The following is a 19,977-nucleotide window of genomic DNA, read 5'->3' as shown; positions in this document are numbered from 1 at the left end:
ACACCGAGGTACTTTATATTATTTGGGTCTATTATGAAGGGTGTCGTTTCCCTAATTTCTTTCTCGGCTTGTTTCTCTTTTGTATAGAGGAAGGCAACTGATTTATTTGAGTTAATTTTATACCCAGCCACTTTGCTGAAGTTGTTTATCAGCTTTAGTAGTTCTCTGGTGGAACTTTTGGGATCACTTAAATATACTATCATGTCATCTGCAAATAGTGATATTTTGACCTCTTCTTTTCCGATCTGTATCCCTTTGATCTCCTTTTGTTGTCTGATTGCTCTGGCTAGAACTTCAAGAACTATATTGAATAAGTAGGGAGAGAGTGGGCAGCCTTGTCTAGTCCCTGATTTTAGTGGGATTGCTTCAAGTTTCTCTCCATTTAGTTTAATGTTAGCAACTGGTTTGCTGTATATGGCTTTTACTATGTTTAGGTATGGGCCTTGAATTCCTATTCTTTCCAGGACTTTTATCATGAAGGGGTGTTGAATTTTGTCAAATGCTTTCTCAGCATCTAATGAAATGATCATGTGGTTCTGTTCTTTCAGTTTGTTTATATAATGGATCACGTTGATTGTTTTCCGTATATTAAACCATCCCTGCATGCCTGGGATGAAGCCTACTTGATCATGGTGGATGATTGTTTTGATGTGCTCTTGAATTCGGTTTGCCAGAATTTTATTGAGTATTTTTGCGTCGATATTCATAAGGGAAATTGGTCTGAAGTTCTCTTTCTTTGTTGTGTCTTTGTGTGGTTTAGGTATAAGAGTAATTGTGGCTTCATAGAAGGAATTCGGTAGGGCTCCATCTGTTTCAATTTTGTGGAATAGTTTGGATAATATTGGTATGAGGTCTTCTATGAAGGTTTGATAGAATTCTGCACTAAACCCGTCTGGACCTGGGCTCTTTTTGGTTGGGAGACCTTTAATGACTGCTTCTATTTCCTTAGGAGTTATGGGGTTGTTTAACTGGTTTATCTGTTCCTGATTTAACTTCGATACCTGGTATCTGTCTAGGAAATTGTCCATTTCCTGAAGATTTTCAAATTTTGTTGAATATAGGTTTTTATAGTAAGATCTGATGATTTTTTGAATTTCCTCCGAATCTGTAGTTATGTCTCCCTTTTCATTTCTGATTTTGTTAATTTGGACACACTCTCTGTGTCCTCTCGTTAGTCTGGCTAAGGGTTTATCTATCTTGTTGATTTTCTCAAAGAACCAACTTTTGGTTCTGTTGATTCTTTCTATGGTCCTTTTTGTTTCTACTTGGTTGATTTCAGCTCTGAGTTTGATTATTTCCTGCCTTCTACTCCTCCTGGGTGTATTTGCTTCTTTTTGTTCTAGAGCTTTTAGGTGTGCTGTCAAGCTGCTGACATATGCTCTTTCCTGTTTCTTTCTGCAGGCACTCAGCGCTATGAGTTTTCCTCTTAGCACAGCTTTCATTGTGTCCCATAAGTTTGAGTATGTTGTATCTTCATTTTCATTAAATTCTAAAAAGTTTTTAATTTCTTTCTTTATTTCTTCCTTGACCAGGTTATCATTGAGTAGAGCATTGTTCAATTTCCACGTATATGTGGGCATTCTTCCCTTATTGTTATTGAAGACCAGTTTTAGGCCGTGGTGGTCCGATAGCACGCATGGGATTATTTCTATCTTTCTGTACCTGTTGAGGCCCGTTTTTTGACCAATTATATGGTCAATTTTGGAGAAAGTACCATGAGGAGCTGAGAAGAAGGTATATCCTTTTGCTTTAGGATAGAATGTTCTATAAATATCCGTTAAGTCCATTTGGCTCATGACTTCTCTTAGTCTGTCTACATCACTGTTTAATTTCTGTTTCCATGATCTGTCCATTGATGAGAGTGGGGTGTTGAAATCTCCCACTATTATTGTGTGAGGTGCAATGTGTGTTTTGAGCTTTAGTAAGGTTTCTTTTACATATGTAGGTGCCCTTGTATTTGGGGCATAGATATTTAGGATTGAGAGTTCATCTTGGTTGATTTTTCCTTTGATGAATATGAAGTGTCCTTCCTTATCTTTTTTGATGACTTTTAGTTGGAAATTGATTTTATTTGATATTAGAATGGCTACTCCAGCTTGCTTCTTCTGACCATTTGCTTGGAAAGTTGTTTTCCAGCCTTTCACTCTGAGGTAGTGTCTGTCTTTGTCTCTGAGGTGTGTTTCCTGTAGGCAGCAGAATGCAGGGTCCTCGTTGCGTATCCAGTTTGTTAATCTATGTCTTTTTATTGGGGAGTTGAGGCCATTGATATTGAGAGATATTAAGGAATAGTGCTTATTGCTTCCCGTTATATTCATATTTGATGTGAGGTTATGTTTGTGTGCTTTCATTCTCTTTGTTTTGTTGCCAAGACGATTAGTTTCTTGCTTCTTCTAGGGTATAGCTTGCCTCCTTATGTTGGGCTTTACCATTTATTATCCTTTGTAGTGCTGGATTTGTAGAAAGATATTGTGTAAATTTGGTTTTGTCATGGAATATCTTGGTTTCTCCATCAATGTTAATTGAGAGTTTTGCTGGATACAGTAATCTGGGCTGGCATTTGTGTTCTCTTAGGGTCTGTATAACATCAGTCCAGGATCTTCTGGCCTTCATAGTTTCTGGCGAGAAGTCTGGTGTGATTCTGATAGGTCTCCCTTTATATGTTACTTGACCTTTTTCCCTTACTGCTTTTAATATTCTTTCTTTATTTTGTGCGTTTGGTGTTTTGACAATTATGTGACGGGAGGTGTTTCTTTTCTGGTCCAATCTATTTGGAGTTCTGTAGGCTTCCTGTATGTCTATGGGTATCTCTTTTTTTAGGTTAGGGAAGTTTTCTTCTATGATTTTGTTGAAGATATTTACTGGTCCTTTGAGCTGGGAGTCTTCACTCTCTTCTATACCTATTATCCTTAGGTTTGATCTTCTCATTGAGTCCTGGATTTCCTGTATGTTTTGGACCAGTAGCTTTTTCCGCTTTACATTATCTTTGACAGTTGAGTCAATGATTTCTATGGAATCTTCTGCTCCTGAGATTCTCTCTTCCATCTCTTGTATTCTGTTGGTGAAGCTTGTATCTACAGCTCCTTGTCTCTTCTTTTGGTTTTCTATATCCAGGGTTGTTTCCATGTGTTCTTTCTTGATTGCTTCTATTTCCATTTTTAATTCCTTCAACTGTTTGATTGTGTTTTCCTGGAATTCTTTCAGGGATTTTTGCGATTCCTCTCTGTAGGCTTTTACTTGTTTATTAATGTTTTCCTGTGCTTCCCTAAGTGTGTTCAGGTCTTTCCTGAAGTCCTCCAGCATCATGATCAAATATGATTTTGAAACTAGATCTTGCTTTTCTGGTGTGTTTGGATATTCCATGTTTGTTTTGGTGGGAGAATTGGGCTCCGATGATGGCATGTAGTCTTGGTTTCTGTTGCTTGGGTTCCTGCGCTTGCCTCTCGCCATCAGATTATCTCTAGTGTTACTTTGTTCTGCTATTTCTGACAGTGGCTAGACTGTCCTATAAGCCTGTGTGTCAGGAGTGCTGTAGACCTGTTTTCCTCTCTTTCAGTCAGTTATGGGGACAGAGTGTTCTGCTTTCGGGCGTGTAGTTTTTCCTCTCTACAGGTCTTCAGCTGTTCCTGTGGGCCTGTGTCTTGAGTTCACCAGGCAGCTTTCTTGCAGCAGAAAATTTGGTCTTACCTGTGGTCCCGAGGCTCAGGTTTGCTCGTGGGGTGCTGTCCAGGGGCTCTCTGCAGCGGCAGCAACCAGGAAGACCTGTGCCGCCCCTTCCGGGAGCTTCAGTGCACCAGGGTTCCAGATGGTCTTTGGCTTTTTCCTCTGGCGTCCGAGATGTGTGTGCAGGGAGCAGTCTCTTCTGGTTTCCCAGGCCTGTCTGCCTCTCTGAAGGTTTAGCTCTCCCTCCCACGGGATTTGGGTGCAGAGAACTGTTTATCCGGTCTGTTTCCTTCAGGGTCCGGCGGTGTCTGTGGCAGGGGTCCTGCCGCTCCTGGGCCCTCCCCCACGGGAGCCCAGAGGCCTTATACAGTTTCCTCTTGGGCCAGGGATGTGGGCAGGGGTGAGCAGTGTTGGTGGTCTCTTCTGCTCTGCAGCCTCAGGAGTGCCCACCTGACCAGGCGGTTGGGTCTCTCTCTCACCGGGTCTGGGAGCAGAGAGCTGCTGCGGGCCGGGATCTGTGGTCCCGAGGCTCAAGTTCGCTCGTGGGGTGCTGCCCAGGGGCTCTCTGCAGCGGCAGCAACCAGGAAGCGTTTTATTGGCTTCTTTTGATTGACTGTTCTAGTTTTGTTAAATTATTTCCTGTTTCCTCTGGTATTTTATCCTTCTCTTCAAACTAAAGTATTCCTTTTAGGATCCTCTATAGAGCTCCTTACTGGTTATACATATTTTGTAAATTTATTCATCATATGCCTTAATCAGCACAGTAGCTGGGCAGCTGCCTGCCCTCCATGGTATCAGATCTACTTTCCAAACAATAACACTCAACTCGTACTGACTGTGTAGCATCTTGGCTGCTCTTTGTTGCACTTGGACAGCCCTCAGGACCAGGCTCTCCTCTCCCTTAACCATGGCTGCTCTCCTCTTCCTCTCTCCTCTCCATCACACATGTTCTTCCTTTATTCTCTGGCAGCTTCTTCCTCCTTCTTCCCTCCTCATGATCCTCTCTAGCAAAGCCCTCAAAGCTCACCTCCCCCATCTCTCTGCTGTGCAGCTGTTGGCTGTTGGCTTCTTTATGATCACAGTTAACTGGGAGCAGGGTCAGTTTTTGGAGGTTAACCAGTCTTGAGTTCTACATATTAGCATTAAAATACAAGCAGAATTAGGCCAATCCACTACAAGGATTTCTTTTGTTTTGGTGTAAGTTTTCTTTTACCTTTTCACTTTTTATTTTATTTTTGGCTATTTTTTTATTAATTGGTTATTTTATTTATTTACATTTCAACTGTTGTCCTGCTTTCCACACTCCCCTCATAATATCTTACATCCCATTTCTGCTCAGCTTTGCCTATATGACAGTGTTCCCCCACCTACACATATCCATTCCCACCTCACAACTCCAGCATCTACTTTTGGTGGGCAACAGGCCTCAGCGTAGTCAATGGCCTCCCGCCACATGGGTGCCACTTAAATCAGTCCTCTTCTACACAGTTAACTAGAACCATAGACCCTGTATATACTTTGGCTGGCAGTTTATTCCCTAGGAGCTGGGGGATTGGTGACAGAGGGTCTGGTTAGATATTAAAGACCAATAGTTGCTGCTTTCTCTTCTTTTTCTGGTTATGGGTGAAATGGTGATTGTGTGCTTCATTTTTTGAAATTATTGAGAGATGATTTATTTCTTGGTTTTTCTTGGGTATAGTTTAGCTCATTGTCTTGGAGTTTCCCTACTACAATCCTCTGTTGTGCTTTCTTAGAGAAAAATATTGTTTAAATTTGGTTTTGTCATGAAATATTTTGGTTTCTCCATTTATGGTGATTGAGAATTATGCTGGGTATAGGATCCTTGGTCCGCATTACATCTGCCCAAGATTTTCTGGCTTTTGGAGTCTCTGTTGAGAAGTCTGGTGTAATTCAGATAGGTCTGAACTTATTTGTTACTGGTTATTTATACCTTACCCCTTCTAATGATCTTTCTTTGATCTGTGCATTCAGTGTTTTAATTATTATGTTAATGGAGGAATTGTTTCTGGTATGATTAAATTGGCATTCTGTAGGCTTGTTGTACCCTCATGGCCTTTTCTTTCTTTACCTTATGGATGTTTTCTGCTATGATTCACTGAATATGCTTACTGGACCTGTAAACTGGAAATCTAAATTCTCTTCTATTCTATTATCCTTAGGTTTGGACTTTTAATTCTGTCCTGAAATTCATGGATGTTTTGTATTCAATAAACCATACATGGTTATCTGAGATGGGTATTTTGTGATTTGTGGGGTGATCTCCTTGACCCCAACTCTTACATTTAGTACCACGTTTTATAATGAAACAAGGTCAAGAATGGTGACCTCTTGCCATAAACTATATGAAAAAGGCAGGTGAATGAATGTGTGTCAAGTATCAGTAGATTCCTGGGTGGTTTTTGCTCCGGGTTGGCCATATGCAACAGTTTCAAAAGCCCAAGTTTGATGTTCCTTGGGATTCCCAAGATGATGCACTCAGACCTGACAGACAACACCCAGAATCCTCGTCAAAGAAATTGATTTATAAAATCAAGGGGACGTTACTAAATCATGTTACAAAATATTTGATCACACTGTGATCTCCAAGAATGTATTATTTACTGAAAAACTAGTGTGTGGTATAGCAGGGCCATGGCACAGACATTTAAAGCAAGAGTTGTTTATTCATGTAAACATGGACTTAATTACGGTATGGCTCACCTACCACACACATTTATGGCAAAGGTAAAAAGTGCACTTAGGTCCAGCAGATCAAGACACAACGTGAAAGGAAATCTAGATAACTAAACCAATGGAAAGTTTTTGAGTTAAAGGATTTTTAAGAAAGTGTTCAGAGGGAACAGGACTGCTCTTCTTCTGGGAGGTCAGTGAATCAGGAAAGACAGTTGGGAGCTTTACTTGACTTCAGCATCTGACTCCTGAAACTTCATTGGTAAAATTAATGTCTGGAATTTTGGATTGTAAAACAACAGGTTGGCCCTGCAACTTTTGGCAAGGCCCATGGACAAAGAGATCGCACCTGATGGGAACAATCTTAAAAGCCATCTGATTCTGGTAAGTCACCTGAGAAGTCCTCAAGGAGAGAGGAATGAATGGGTAGCACCATAATAGAAGGCTTTAGCCAATCGCACTGGTGTGAGGTGAAATCTCAGGGTTGTTTTGATTTGCATTTCCCTTATGACTAAAGATGTTGAACATTTCTTTAGGTGTTTCTCAGCCATTCGGCATTCCTCAGCTGTGAATTCTTTGTTTAGCTCTGAACCCCATTTTTTAACCAGTGCGATTGGCTAAGATCAAAAACTCAGGTGACAGCAGATGCTGGCGAGGTTGTGGAGAAAGAGGAACACTCCTCCATTGTTGGTGGGATTGCAGACTGGTAAAACCATTCTGGAAATCAGTCTGGAGGTTCCTCAGAAAATTGGACATTGAACTGCCTGAGGATCCAGCTATACCTCTCTTGGGCATATACCCAAAAGATGCCTCAACATATAAAAGAGACACGTGCTCCACTATGTTCATCGCAGCCTTATTTATAATAGCCAGAAAATGGAAAGAACCCAGATGCCCTTCAACAGAGGAATGGATACAGAAAATGTGGTACATCTACACAATGGAATACTACTCAGCTATCAAAAACAACGAGTTTATGAAATTCGTAGGCAAATGGTTGGAACTGGAAAATATCATCCTGAGTGAACTAACCCAATCACAGAAAGACATACATGGTATGCACTCATTGATAAGTGGCTATTAGCCCAAATGCTTGAATTACCCTAGATCCCTAGAACAAACGAAACTCAAGACGGATGATCAAAATGTGAATGCTTCACTCCTTCTTTAAATGAGGAAAAAGAATACCCTTGGCAGGGAAGGGAGAGGCAAAGATTAAAACAGAGACTGAAGGAACACCCATTCAGAGCCTGTCCCACATTTGGCCCATACATATACAGCCACCCAATTGGACTAGATGGATGAAGCAAAGAAGTGCAGACCGACAGGAGCCGGATGTAGATCGCTCCTGAGAGACACAGCCAGAATACAGCAAATACAGAGGCGAATGCCAGCAGCAAACCACTGAACTGAGAATAGGTCCCCTATTGAAGGAATCAGAGAAAGAACTGGAAGAGCTTGAAGGGGCTCGAGACCCCAAAAGTACAACAATGCCAAGCAACCAGAGCTTCCAGGGACTAAGCCACTACCTAAAGACTATACATGGACTGACCCTGGACTCTGACCCCATAGGTAGCAATGAATATCCTAGTAAGAGCACCAGTGGAAGGGGAAGCCCTGGGTCCTGCTAAGACTGAACCCCCAGTGAACTAGTCTATGGGGGGAGGGCGGCAATGGTGGGAGGGTTGGGAGGGGAACACCCATAAGGAAGGGGAGGGGGGAGGGGGATGTTTGCCCGGAAACCGGGAAAGGGAATAACACTCGAAATGTATATAAGAAATACTCAAGTTAATAAAAAAAAAAATAATAGAAGGCTTTAGGATCTCGGATAGTGCTACTCTAGATGCCTTGGAAATAGAAGCAGAAAATGTAAAGCTAAATGACTTCGCAGGAATTAGCTCATTTCTGATTATGATTTTTTCATATTGGTATTTTATATTTATTCTTTTTTTAAAATTTAAATCAAGAGCCTTAGGTTGTAAGGTGAGGCGGTCTTAGAATCAGAAAATGCTTAGAACACTTGTATGGCGCCCCACAACTAACACTATCTGGCTAGAAATTCTACTTTTAATATCGTCATCATCGACAGCTTCCATTTAACCAGCAGGGTCCATGCCAGGCAGACACTGAGCAGGTTGTATGTTCTGTTAATCTCCACAACAACCCAATTCAGCAGAAACACCTCCAGTTTACAGGTGAAGAAACCACAGCTCAAAGCAAATGAGTATCAGGGTCCCCTCAGTCTCACTGTCTGTCACTTAGACCCACATCCTTCTCTGTACAGGGAAGCCATGGGCCTGATGTGGCTGTGCAAGCTGACTCTGCTGAGATGATCAATGCTATTCTTGACCCTGGGAGAATTTAAGACAAGGTGAGCCCACAGACTCCTGGGATAGATTCTGCCTCTGGGTTCTAGGGTGGGACACAGTATCCCTTGCCATGGATCTCTACTCATCTGAGGAGTCTGCTCCCATGTGTCAGCTTCTATGGCAGTGGTTCTCAACAGTCCTACTGCTGCAACCCTTTAATACAGCTCTTCATACTGTGATGATCCCCTCCATAAAATTATTTCATTGCTACTTCATAAATAATATTGCTACTCTTATGAGTCATAATGTACAAGGTATCTGATATGCAATCTCTGTGAAGCAGTTGCCACCCACTGGTTGAGAAATATTGCTCTATAAACTTTTTTTTTTTTAATGAAAGGCTTTCACCTCAGAAGTACCTGGAGCAGTTGTAAGAGCCCTGAAATACTGACAAGTTTTGGCAGGCCCAAGACTGCTTGCCTTAATGACAACAGAGATTCCTGGCTAAAGGCACAATCTGAAATCACTGTCCCCAGGTCATTTCTTGCCTAAGTTTTCCCTCATTACAATGTCTGTCTGCTTGGACATGTCTGTCCAGGAAGCCAGTCCATGTAGTCTCTGATACAGACAGAATGGTAAAGGCAAGAATGCTTTCCCTCTGTTGGCCCACAGTCATTTCTATAGAAGTAAGTTCAAATCCCCTGTGGATAAATGTGTGTCTCTCACATGGTGTGTGAGACTTGAAATGTCAACCGTTTGAGTTGACAAAAAACAAATTTCACTTCAGATTTACAGCTGACTAAAAATTATTTTTGGGAGAATGCAGAGGGTGGCCAGGCCTGCAGAGTCAGATCCCCTCCCTGCCTGGGATGATCCCACCCTCAGTAGACTTCAGCTTCACCTATAAGGTGTAATCAGAAAAATCTGACCTTAAGATTCTGAAGTCCACAATATGCACAACCCCTATAGTTGGTAAATGGCCTATATGGGGGTTTTCTCCAGTTTAAACTATTCTGGCTTCTTTTCTCTCTTGTGCTGCAATCTGTTCTCTCAGGTCTGTTGGTCCTGGAAGGACCTGGGTTCAAGTCAAAGCCTCGTGGGTGGGGAGGAAGATGTTCTGTTGTGTGAATGAGTATGGATTAAGAATGTAGCCCCACCAACAGATTGGGAAAAGATCTTTACCAATTCTACAACCGATAGAGGGCTTATATCCAAAATATACAAAGAACTCAAGAAGTTAGACCGCAGGGAGTAAAATAACCCTATTAAAAAATGGAGTTCAGAGGCAAACAAAGAATTCACAGCTGAGGAATGCCGAATGGCTGAGAAACACCGAAAGAAATGTTCATCATCTTTAGTCATAAGGGAAATGCAAATCAAAACAACCCTGAGATTTCACCTCACAGCAGTGAGAATGGCTAAGATCAAAAACTCAGGTGACAGCAAATGCTGGCCAGGATGTGGAGAAAGAGGAACACTCCTCCATTGTTGGTGGGAGGCAGACTGGTACAACCATTCTGGAAATCAGTTGGAGGTTTCTCAGAAAATTGGACATTGAACTACCTGAGGACCAAGCTATACCTCTCTTGGGCATATACCCAAAAGATGCCCCAACATATAACAAAGACACATGCTCCACTATGTTCATAGCAGCCTTATTTATAATAGCCAGAAGCTGGAAAGAACCCAACAGAGGAATGGATACAGAAAATGTGGTACATCTACACAATGGAATATTATTCAGCTGTCAAAAACAATGATTTTATGGAATTCATAGGCAAATGGATGGAACTGGAAAATATCATCCTGAGTGAGCTAACCCAATCACAGAAAGACATACATGGTATGCACTCATTGATAAGTGGCTATTAGCCCAAATGCTTGAATTACCCTAGATGCACAGAACACATGAAAATCAAGAAGGATGACCAAAAAGTGAATGCTTCACTCCTTCTTTAAAGAGGAACAAGAATACCCTTGGCAGGGAAGAGAGAGGAAAAGATTAAAACAGACACAGAAGGAACACCCACTCAGAGCCTGCCCCACATGTGGCGTATACATATATAGCCATCCAATTAGACAAGATGGATGAAGCAAAGAAGTGCAGGCCGACAGGAACCGGATGTAGATCGATCCTGAGAGACACAGCCAGAATACAGCAAATACAGAGGCGAATGCCAACAGCAAATCACTGAACTGAGAACGGGATCCCCGTTGAAGGAATCAGAGAAAGAACTGGAAGAGCTTGAAGGGGCCCGAGACCCCATATGAACAACAATGCCAAGCAACCAGAGCTTCCAGGGACTAAGCCACTACCCAAAGACTGTACATGGACTGACCCTGGACTCTGACCTCATAGGTAGCAATGAATATCCTAGTAAGGGCACAGTGGAAGGGGAAGCCCTTGGTCCTGTCAAGACTGAACCCCCAGTGAAAGTGATTGTTGGGGGGAGGGTGGTAATGGAGGGAGGATGGGGAGGGGAACAGCCATATAGAAGAGGGGGGGTTAGGAGGATGTTGGCCCGGAAACCGGGAAAGAGAATACAATCAAAATGTAAATAAGAAATACTCAAGTTAATAAAGAAAAAAAAAAAAAGAATGTAGCCCCACTCTGACTGGCCAACTAAGCTCCAGAAAATCTTCCCCAATCACAAAACTGGGCCATGTGGGAGCCTAAACTGTCTAAAGGGGAGAGCTGAGTGCTTTCTCCTGGAAGAAATACTTGGGGGTTGACTATCACTTGTGAACCTTCTGTGTTAAGTCACTTCTCAGAAGGGAAGCTTTCCTCTAACTCTTCCATGGGACCCACCCAGCACTGGGGCCTGAGGATCCTATGGTGTTGCAGCTCTGAGCTGGGAGGGGTAGCTCTCACCCTGGCATGGAGAAGCCTGTTTTCACAGCTGATCTAGATCTGAGGAACAGGGGCTTTTAAAGAAGCATGTGAGAGTATCTCCTGCAGGAGAGCCCAGTCTGCAGGGAAAGTCACACAGGACAGCGAAAAGTGACTTCGCAACAAACACAGGGAATGGGAACCAGGGAGGGCACTGGATGGATGGTCGGAGAGTTTGAGAAAGCCTGCATCTCCCTGAAAGACTTCCCACAACCATAAGTCCCACCACTGTCCCCTTCTCACAGGGGAGGCTCAGCAAAGCCTGCCACCTGCTGGGATCCCTGCAAACTAAAACTGGAGTGGAGAACTGAGGAAAGCACTTTGGTGGAGGGGGAGACACAAGTCTCCAGGGCCAGGTCAGCCTTCTGTCCCTTTGGTTCTCCTCACTTCACAGAGGTGCCTATTGAAAGGTGAGGCAAGCCGGGATCTCAACAGTCTTTGGCCAAAGAAGTGAGAGCCCACAGGGCAGAGCAAGGCAAAGCAGAGCCAGGCAGAGCAAAGTGAAGCCCTGCCAGTCAGCAAATAGGCCTTGCGCATGTGGGACTGGTGGCAGCAGTGCTTGCCCTTGCTCTCCTGGTGGTGCAGAACACCTGCCTGGATGTGGGGAAACTCACAGTGGCTTGTCCTCCAGCTGCAACTGCCAGTGCTTGGGGAGGGGGAAGTTGAAGATGCTCCCATGATCCTCCAATTTCCGGCCCACTTTGTCCATGTTCAAGGCTGTGGTCAGCCCCGCCAGAAGCCCCGAGGACAGGGAGAGCAAGCACAACTGGCCAGCAACCACCATGGGCATCTTCGGTGAGACCCAGGCCAAGTAGCCACAGAGGCACACCAGGCAGCCAGGCACCAGCCCCAAGCCTGTGCATACTGAGGCCAATGACACTCCACTAGTCCCTCCCACCATGCACATCCCACCCCTGGCAGGCAAGATCTCTCTATCCAGGGCTTCCCCCAGACCTCCAACTACCAATAGCTCAATGAGCCCTTACTTAATTCTTGTTAACCATAATGGCTTGTCATAAAAGGTCATTGGGAAAGTCAATGATGAGATGAAAGCCTTAAAAGAAAACTAGAGAGACTTACGGAAATGAAGAAGAAAGCTCTCTTCCCAGTAGGAGCCTGGCAGTCCCCAAGCTCAGGGCACCTCATGTCCAGTCTTGAACCCAGCATGCATTTTTGTGGAGAACCTGCCTGCTTAAGGACCTGGCTTCCCACTCATTCTCCTGAGATGATGACTTTAATTCTTTTAATTTTTACTGGTTATTTTCTTCATTTCCATTTCATGTGTTATCCCCTTTTCCAGTTTCCTTACTCCACGAAGCAGAGTCCAGCTCACAAGCCTGAGCAGCTGCAGCCATAGTGCACCATGGGGGATCCTGGGGCAGACTGTTTCATCACCAAGATCCTGTGGACCCACAGGGGCTGCATGACCTTAAAGGAACTGCAGAGTAGGATCAGGCTCCAGAGGCAGAGCTCTATGGGCTGCTGGGCAAGACTGCTTATTCCTATTGGAGACTGGAGATCAGGCAGGGATCACGCTGTAGGTGGCGGCTACTACTGAAGCCTGTGGCTTCAATCTCAAGTGCATCCAGGGACCATGCTACAGATTGCCCAAGCCTCTGCAAGCTCAAACTTCTGGGACAGAGTCATTATGCAAAATCCCAGAGAAACCTCTGCAAATATCCACACCAAGTTTTTAGGAACAGAGCTTCCAAGTCCTGAAGAATCATGAGCTTTCTGGGCTTAACCAAGAGGAGCCGGCCTTCTTCCTGGTACAGGGGGATGCTTTTCTCCTGCAAAAGTTACTACAAAGGAGACAGCCACAAACAGATCTGCTTGAAGCCACAGCCATGCAAGAGAGTCCAAGTCTGTGAGCACTTCACCCAGGCCAACTGCCGTTACCTCAACTGTCTCAGGTCTCATGACCTGATGGACAGGAAGGTGCTGACCTCCATGACTGAGCACGGGCTGAGTTCTGATGGGGTCCAGAACATCCAGGACATCTGCAACAACAAACACATTAGGAGGAGACCCACTGGCATGAGAGCTCCCCATGAACATCATAGCAGCAGGGCACACAGAGACAGAAGCAAAAGCAGAGACTGATTCCTTCCAAACAGCCTAGGATTTCTCTCCCATGTCTCATTTTGGCATCTGGTTCACCTTGTCCAGATGTCACCAGCTGTAAGGATTCCCTGGAGGACGTGTCTACAGCTGTCACTCAGGAGGTCAAGAACCTGGGGACCCAGGACTCTGCACAGCTTTCCTTGGTCTCATCTAAGGCTGCTGGTGTCTGAGGACCCAGTCACATGAGAGCAAGCCAGGGGTTTTCTGAGAATGGAGATCTGGATGCTTCTTTTCTAGAAATCCTACTGATTCTTTGTAAGTTCCTGCCTCCTCTGCTGGCTTTCTTCTTGCTGCAGCAAAAAGAGATGAATCCATGTCCATGAGAACAGGCATGCCTTCTGGACACCGCATGGAGGTCAAGGGAAAGAATGAGGCTCCAGACATCGATTACATCCCATTTTAAATGGTTCTATTGATGGGGTGACAATGGAAGAAGCAACAGACTCAGGAATTCTAGGTAAAAGGAGAAACTCAGGGAAGGAGTTTGGCAATGTTCCTTCTCTTTCAATTCAGTGGAATAATTGAAGCACTATTGTTATTGGGTCTTCATTAAAAGTCTGGTAGAAAGGATGCATTAAAGCCATGTGGCCCTGATTATTATTATTTTTAATTTTTGGAGTGGCAGCCTTTAATGACTGTATCTATTTCCTTATGGGAATTATTCATTACCTTCCCAAATCTGTATTTAACTTGGTATTTGTTATCTGTTAGAAAAATCACCAGTATCAAATAGATTTTTCACTTTTCTGTAGTAAAGGCCTCTGAAGTAAGCCCTAATGATTGTTGAATTAACTCAGTGTCCTTTGTTATATCCCCCTTTTCATTTCTGATTTGGTACTTTAGATATAGGCTCTGTGGTTTGTCTGTCTTGTGGATCTTCTCAAAAAAAAAAAAAAAAGCCAGCTCTTGCTTTGCTTGGCTCTTTATATCATTCTCTTTGTTTGTAATTGATTGATTTTAGTTCTGAGTTTATTTCCTGCCATCAAATCCTACCAGACTCTCTATGGGATGAGGCTTTGCCTCACCTTGGTAACAGCAGCATGTGATACATGAAGCTTTTGCTGCTCTCTGTAGTGGGGATGACGTCACAATTTCACTGAAAACCATGCACAGCCTCGTTTTAGACTGTATTAAAGTAGCCCACGATTTCAGTGCTCCCTGCAAGGTGCCATGAGACAGTAGTAACATGAGTCTGCCTGCACCTCGACAGTCACTAGGGACTTCTGAGTGATTTTATGAAAATTTATAGTGAGTTCATGGATGAACATGCACAAACACAGACGCACACACACACTTTACTGACATGGTGCACATTCTTTTTACACAAAGAAGAAAGTGAGTATTAATGAAAACACACCAATAAAGGAATCGATGGACGGGGTTGTGGGGAAGCTCGGGCTTAGAGTTATTTAAAGGCCCTGTGCAGGCTCTCCTTCTGTTGGAGGCTAAACTTCAAGTGCAATGGGTTCTTTATTTTCTTTCTGTATAGCACACAGAGCTAGGGTGGAAACTAGGTTTTGAGCATATTTGGCAAGTACTAGAACACTTAATTAATTCCTAGGGCTGGAACCCTATTAATGTTCTACAGAATTACAGGGCAGGCTGGATGAAGACTCTCAGCTGACAATGTGGACATCTCAAGACAGGCACTGGACAATGGCTGACAGACTTGTATGAAGACTGGAAATGTTTTGCTATCTCAGAGGAAAAGAAGGCCCCTCCGACTACACTGTACTCTAAGGACAGTTTATTCAGGTAAGGGATGACATGAACTATTGTCTCATGTCACAGATGTGAGCACAAAATATCCTAGGTATTGTATGCCAATGGTAGCATTAACAGAACAAATCACACAGTGTTGTGAAGATATAGAATATGACTATATGTAGCAAGAACCAGGCCTCTTCTAGTTTCTAAGATCATACCTGAGAACCTCAAATATAGTAATAATGTGATAATGTGGTATAAGTCTAGTTACAACTAGTTTCTATTGTGACACAGATGACTCTTTTTGTGTCATGTTCAGCTTATAATGAATGACTAGACCTAAGCATGAGAATAACCAAATACTACATTGCTTCTCTAGCTGCTGAGCTTTTAAAAGCCCTGGTGTGACAGCAAGCTTTTGTGGACATCTGGATTATTCCTTCTGTACTTTAACTCTCTAAGTCAACCCCACTCTGAGTAAGTCAGTTCCATTCCATAAGTTGGAAATCAGTCAACTGGAAAAAAAATACTTTCTCAATACAAACACAGATTGGCGATGGAAAAAGGGCAGCTTGAACTGTCCCACCTAGGTCTTGGGCTTGCACAGGCCTGCTCTCCAAAAGAAACGTGTGTTCACAGCTGCAGGCTGCATTCACTATGGATGCTCTTGAGGTTCCTCCCTAAACTGCTTAGATTAAGATAATTCTGTTGCCATCTATCAAAAGAATTCATTATGCCAAACTGGCCTTTCTTCTGAAACTTCTGTTCTGTGGGCAGGGCAAAATCTCCAGCAACCCTCACAGCAATGTGGGCTGCCAATCTGGGACTCAGAATTATACCAGTGCAAACCAAGAACAGGGCAACTGGAAGAGACCTCATTGGGTTGCAGGAACCTTCTGTTCTGAGTCACTTCTCAGAAGGGGCACTTTGCTCTAACTCCTCCATGAGACCCAACCAGTACTGGGGCTGGAGGATCCTTAGGTGTGGCAGCTCTGAGCTGGGAGGGGGAGCTAGCACACTGACATGGAGAAGCCTGTTTTCACAGCTGATCTGGATCTGAGGAACAGGTGCTTTTAAAGAAGCATGAGAGAGTATCTCCTGCAGGAGGGCTCACTCTGCAGGGAAAGTCACACAGGACAGGGAAAAGTGGCTTCCCAACTTCCACAGGTCCTGTGACCCCAGGGAGGGCACCAGATGGTCCAAGAGTTTGAGAAAAGCCTGCATTTGCCTGAAAGACTTCCCTCAACCATAAGTCCCACCACTGTCCCAGACTCACACCTGAGGATCAGCAAAGCCTGCCACCTGCTGGGGTCCCCACAAACTGAACCCAGAATGGAGAACTGCGGGAAAGCACTTCGGGGGAGGGGGGAGACACAAGTCTCTGGGGCCAGGCCTGGGGTCTGTCCCTTAGGCTCTCCTCACCTCCATTAGCCTCCTAGTGCAGAGCGCTGCAAGCCAGGATCTCAAAAGTCTTGGGCTGAAGAAGTGGGAGAAGGTAGCCGCAGTGGCGGTGGGGTCGACAGGGGAGTCGAAGAAGGAATGGTAGCAACGCAAGCAGCGGCAGCGAGGGCGGAGGCCAGGGAGGGGGGCGAAGGAGAGGACGGGTGTGGGGGGGTCGGGGCTGGGGCAGGGTAGGGGCGAGGGCAGGCTGGGGGGGGTTGGGACGGGTCTGAGTCGAGGGCGGTGGTGGGACTGGGAAAGGGGATGGGTCGGAGGCGACATCGAGTGCGGGTGTGAGGCGGGGGCAGGAGCAGGGGCAAGAGCAGGGGCGGGGGCAGGAGCAGGGGCAAGCAGAGCAAAACCCAGCCCTGTCAGCTGGCAGATACCCTCTGGGGCGGGACAGACTCGCCCTGCAGCTCTATTGACGGGGTGACAATGGAAGAAGCAACAGACTCAGGAATTCTAGGTAAAAAGAGAAACTCAGAGAAGGGGTTTGGCAATGTTCCTTCTCTTTCAAATCAGAGGAATAATTGAAGCACTATTGTTATTAGGTCGTCATTAAACGTCTGGTAGAAAGGCTGCATTAAAGCCTAGTGGCCCTCATATATATTTTTTAATTTTTGTAGTGGCATCGTTTAAATACTATCTATTTTCTTATGAGAATAATCTTATGAGTTAAATCCCACATTTGGATTTAACTTGGTATTTGCTATCTGTGTAGAAAAATTACCAATATCAAATAGATTTTTCACTTTTCTGTAGTAAAGGACTCTGAAGAAGCCCTAATGATTGTTGAATTCACTCACATGTCTATTGCTTCATCCCCCTTTTCATTTCTGATTTGATAATTTAGGTATTGACACTGTGGTGTGTACTTAGTTTCAGAAAGGGGTTGTTTCTCTTATGGATCTCCTCAAAAAACAGCTCTTGCTTCCTATGACTCTTTGTATTATCCTCTTCGTTTGTAATTGAATGATTTTAGTACTAAGTTTATTTCCTGCCATCAAATCATACCAGACTCTCTGTAGGATAAGGCTTTGCCTCATCTTGGTAACAGCAGCATGTGATAAATGAAGCTTTTGCTGCTCTCTCTAGTGGTGATGACGTCACAATCTCTGTGTAAACCATCCACAGCCTGTTTTTAGGCTGTATTATAGTAGACCACCATTTCAGTGTTACCTGCCAGGTGCCGTGGGACACTAGTAACACACGTCTGCATGCACCTCGACAGTTTTCATTACAGTCTTCTAAGTCATTTTATGAAAATTGATAGTGAGTTCATGGATGAACATACACAAACACCTGCACAGAAACACAAACAAACACAAACTCTCTCTCTCTCTCTCTCTCTCTCTCTCTCTCTCTCTCTCTCTCTCTCTCCCACACGCACACACACACACACTTTACTGACATGGTACACATTCTTTGCACACCAAAAATAAAGTGAGCAGTAATGAAAATACACCAATAATGGAGTCGATGGAGGGAGTTATGCAGAAGCTGGGACTTAGAGTTACTTAAAGGCCCTATGCAGGCTCTCCTTTTGTTGGGGGAGAAATTTCAAGTGCAATGTGGTTCTTTATTTTCTTTCTCTAAAGCACACAGGCTATGGTGGAATGTAGGGCTTTGAGCATGTTTGGAAAGTACAATCACACTGAATTAAATCCTAGGGCTGGAACGCTATTAATCTTCTACAAAATTACAGAGCAGGCTGGATGAATACTCCCAGGAGACAATGTGGACATCTCAAGACAGGCACTGGACAATGGCTGAAGACTTGTCTGAAGACTGGAAATATTTTGAAAATTCAGAGAGAAAAAAAAGGCCCCTCTGACTACACCGTACTCTAAGGACAGTTTATGCAGGTTAGGCATGGCATGAACTATTGTCTCATGTCACAGATGTCAGCACAAAGTATCCAAGGTATTGTATGCCAATGGTAGCATCAACAGAACAAAGCACACAGTGTCATGAAGACATAAATTATGAGTTTGTGTAGCAAGACCCAGGCCTCTTCCAGGGTCTTAGATAGTAACTGAGAACCACAAATACGGTAGTGATGTGATAGTGTGGGGGTGAATCTAGTTACAACTAGCTTCTATTGTGACACAGATGACTCTTTTTGTGTCATGGTCAGCTTATAATGAATGACTAGACCCAAGCATGAAAATAACCAAATACTACATTGCTTCTCTAGCTGCTGAGCTTTTAAAAGCCCTGGGGTGACAGCAAGCTTTTGTGGACATTCTGGATTGTTGTTTTTGTACTTTAACTCTCTGAGTCACCTCCACTCTCAGTAATTTAGTTCAATTCCATAAATTGGAAATCAGTCACCTGGAAAAAATACATTCTCAATATGATCCCAGATTGGCCATGGAAAAAGGGTAGCTTGAACTGTCCCACCTAGGTTCTGGGCCTGCACAGGCCTGCTCTCCAACAGAAACCTGTGTTCACAGCTGCAGGCTGCATTCACTATGGGTGTCCTTGAGGTTCTTCCCTAAACTGCTTAGATTAAAATAATTTTCATGCTAACAATCAAAAAACTCATTATGCCAATCTGGCCAACAGGAAGCTAATTTCTATTCTGTATTTTGTCAGATGTGCAGAATACATATGGTCATCATTGATAATAGGTGAAAGATCTGCTCTAATATGGACACTAAGTGGTGCTGGAGGATGATCCTGACCCACAATGAGGAGTGGGAACACCAGAGCCCTGTAGGGATGGCTGGCAAGCTAACACATTGAGCATGCACAGCTCAGTAAATTTCCTGTGAATACACATCTCCTGAGATCTCTCTATTTAATTGGAGGTGATCCTGTCCACCTAATACAGTACATGATGTGGAAGGACAAAAGCACCTGCAGGAGCTGTGGTGATGACTCACAGGATAGAGCATCTGCTGCTCTCTCAGAAGAACCACATGGACCCTAACAATTGGGTAAAGCATGTCAGTGATTACTTCATAAAGTGTGTGTCCGAGAAACAGCCACATTATCCACACAAAAGACACTGTCACACTGGGTCCCCCTTGGTGACTTTGAATTCACTTATTAGCCCAGGATCCATGGAACATGCAGAGATCCATCTGTAGCTGTCAGTTCTAAGTCCACAGGAGGGGACAGAACCCTTGAGTAAGAATGATGGTCTTAAGA

General features: G+C 44.0%; 1 protein-coding gene and 1 pseudogene across 4 annotated transcripts in view; one reads left to right on the top strand and one right to left on the bottom strand.

Moving 5' to 3' along the window:
• LOC147999182 (disks large homolog 5-like) overlaps positions 1-19,977 on the bottom strand; it is a 72,458-nt gene that overhangs the window by 18,217 nt on the left and 34,264 nt on the right. The gene's annotated exons all lie outside the window — the stretch shown is intronic.
• Positions 12,914-14,199, top strand: LOC147999185 (zinc finger CCCH-type antiviral protein 1 pseudogene; annotated as a pseudogene).

Source organism: Rattus norvegicus, chromosome 19 (assembly GCF_021556685.1).
Source record: "Rattus norvegicus strain SHRSP/BbbUtx chromosome 19, alternate assembly SHRSP_T2T, whole genome shotgun sequence".
NCBI classification, from domain to species: Eukaryota; Metazoa; Chordata; class Mammalia; order Rodentia; family Muridae; genus Rattus; species Rattus norvegicus.
This window is presented reverse-complemented; position numbering and strand designations above follow the sequence as displayed.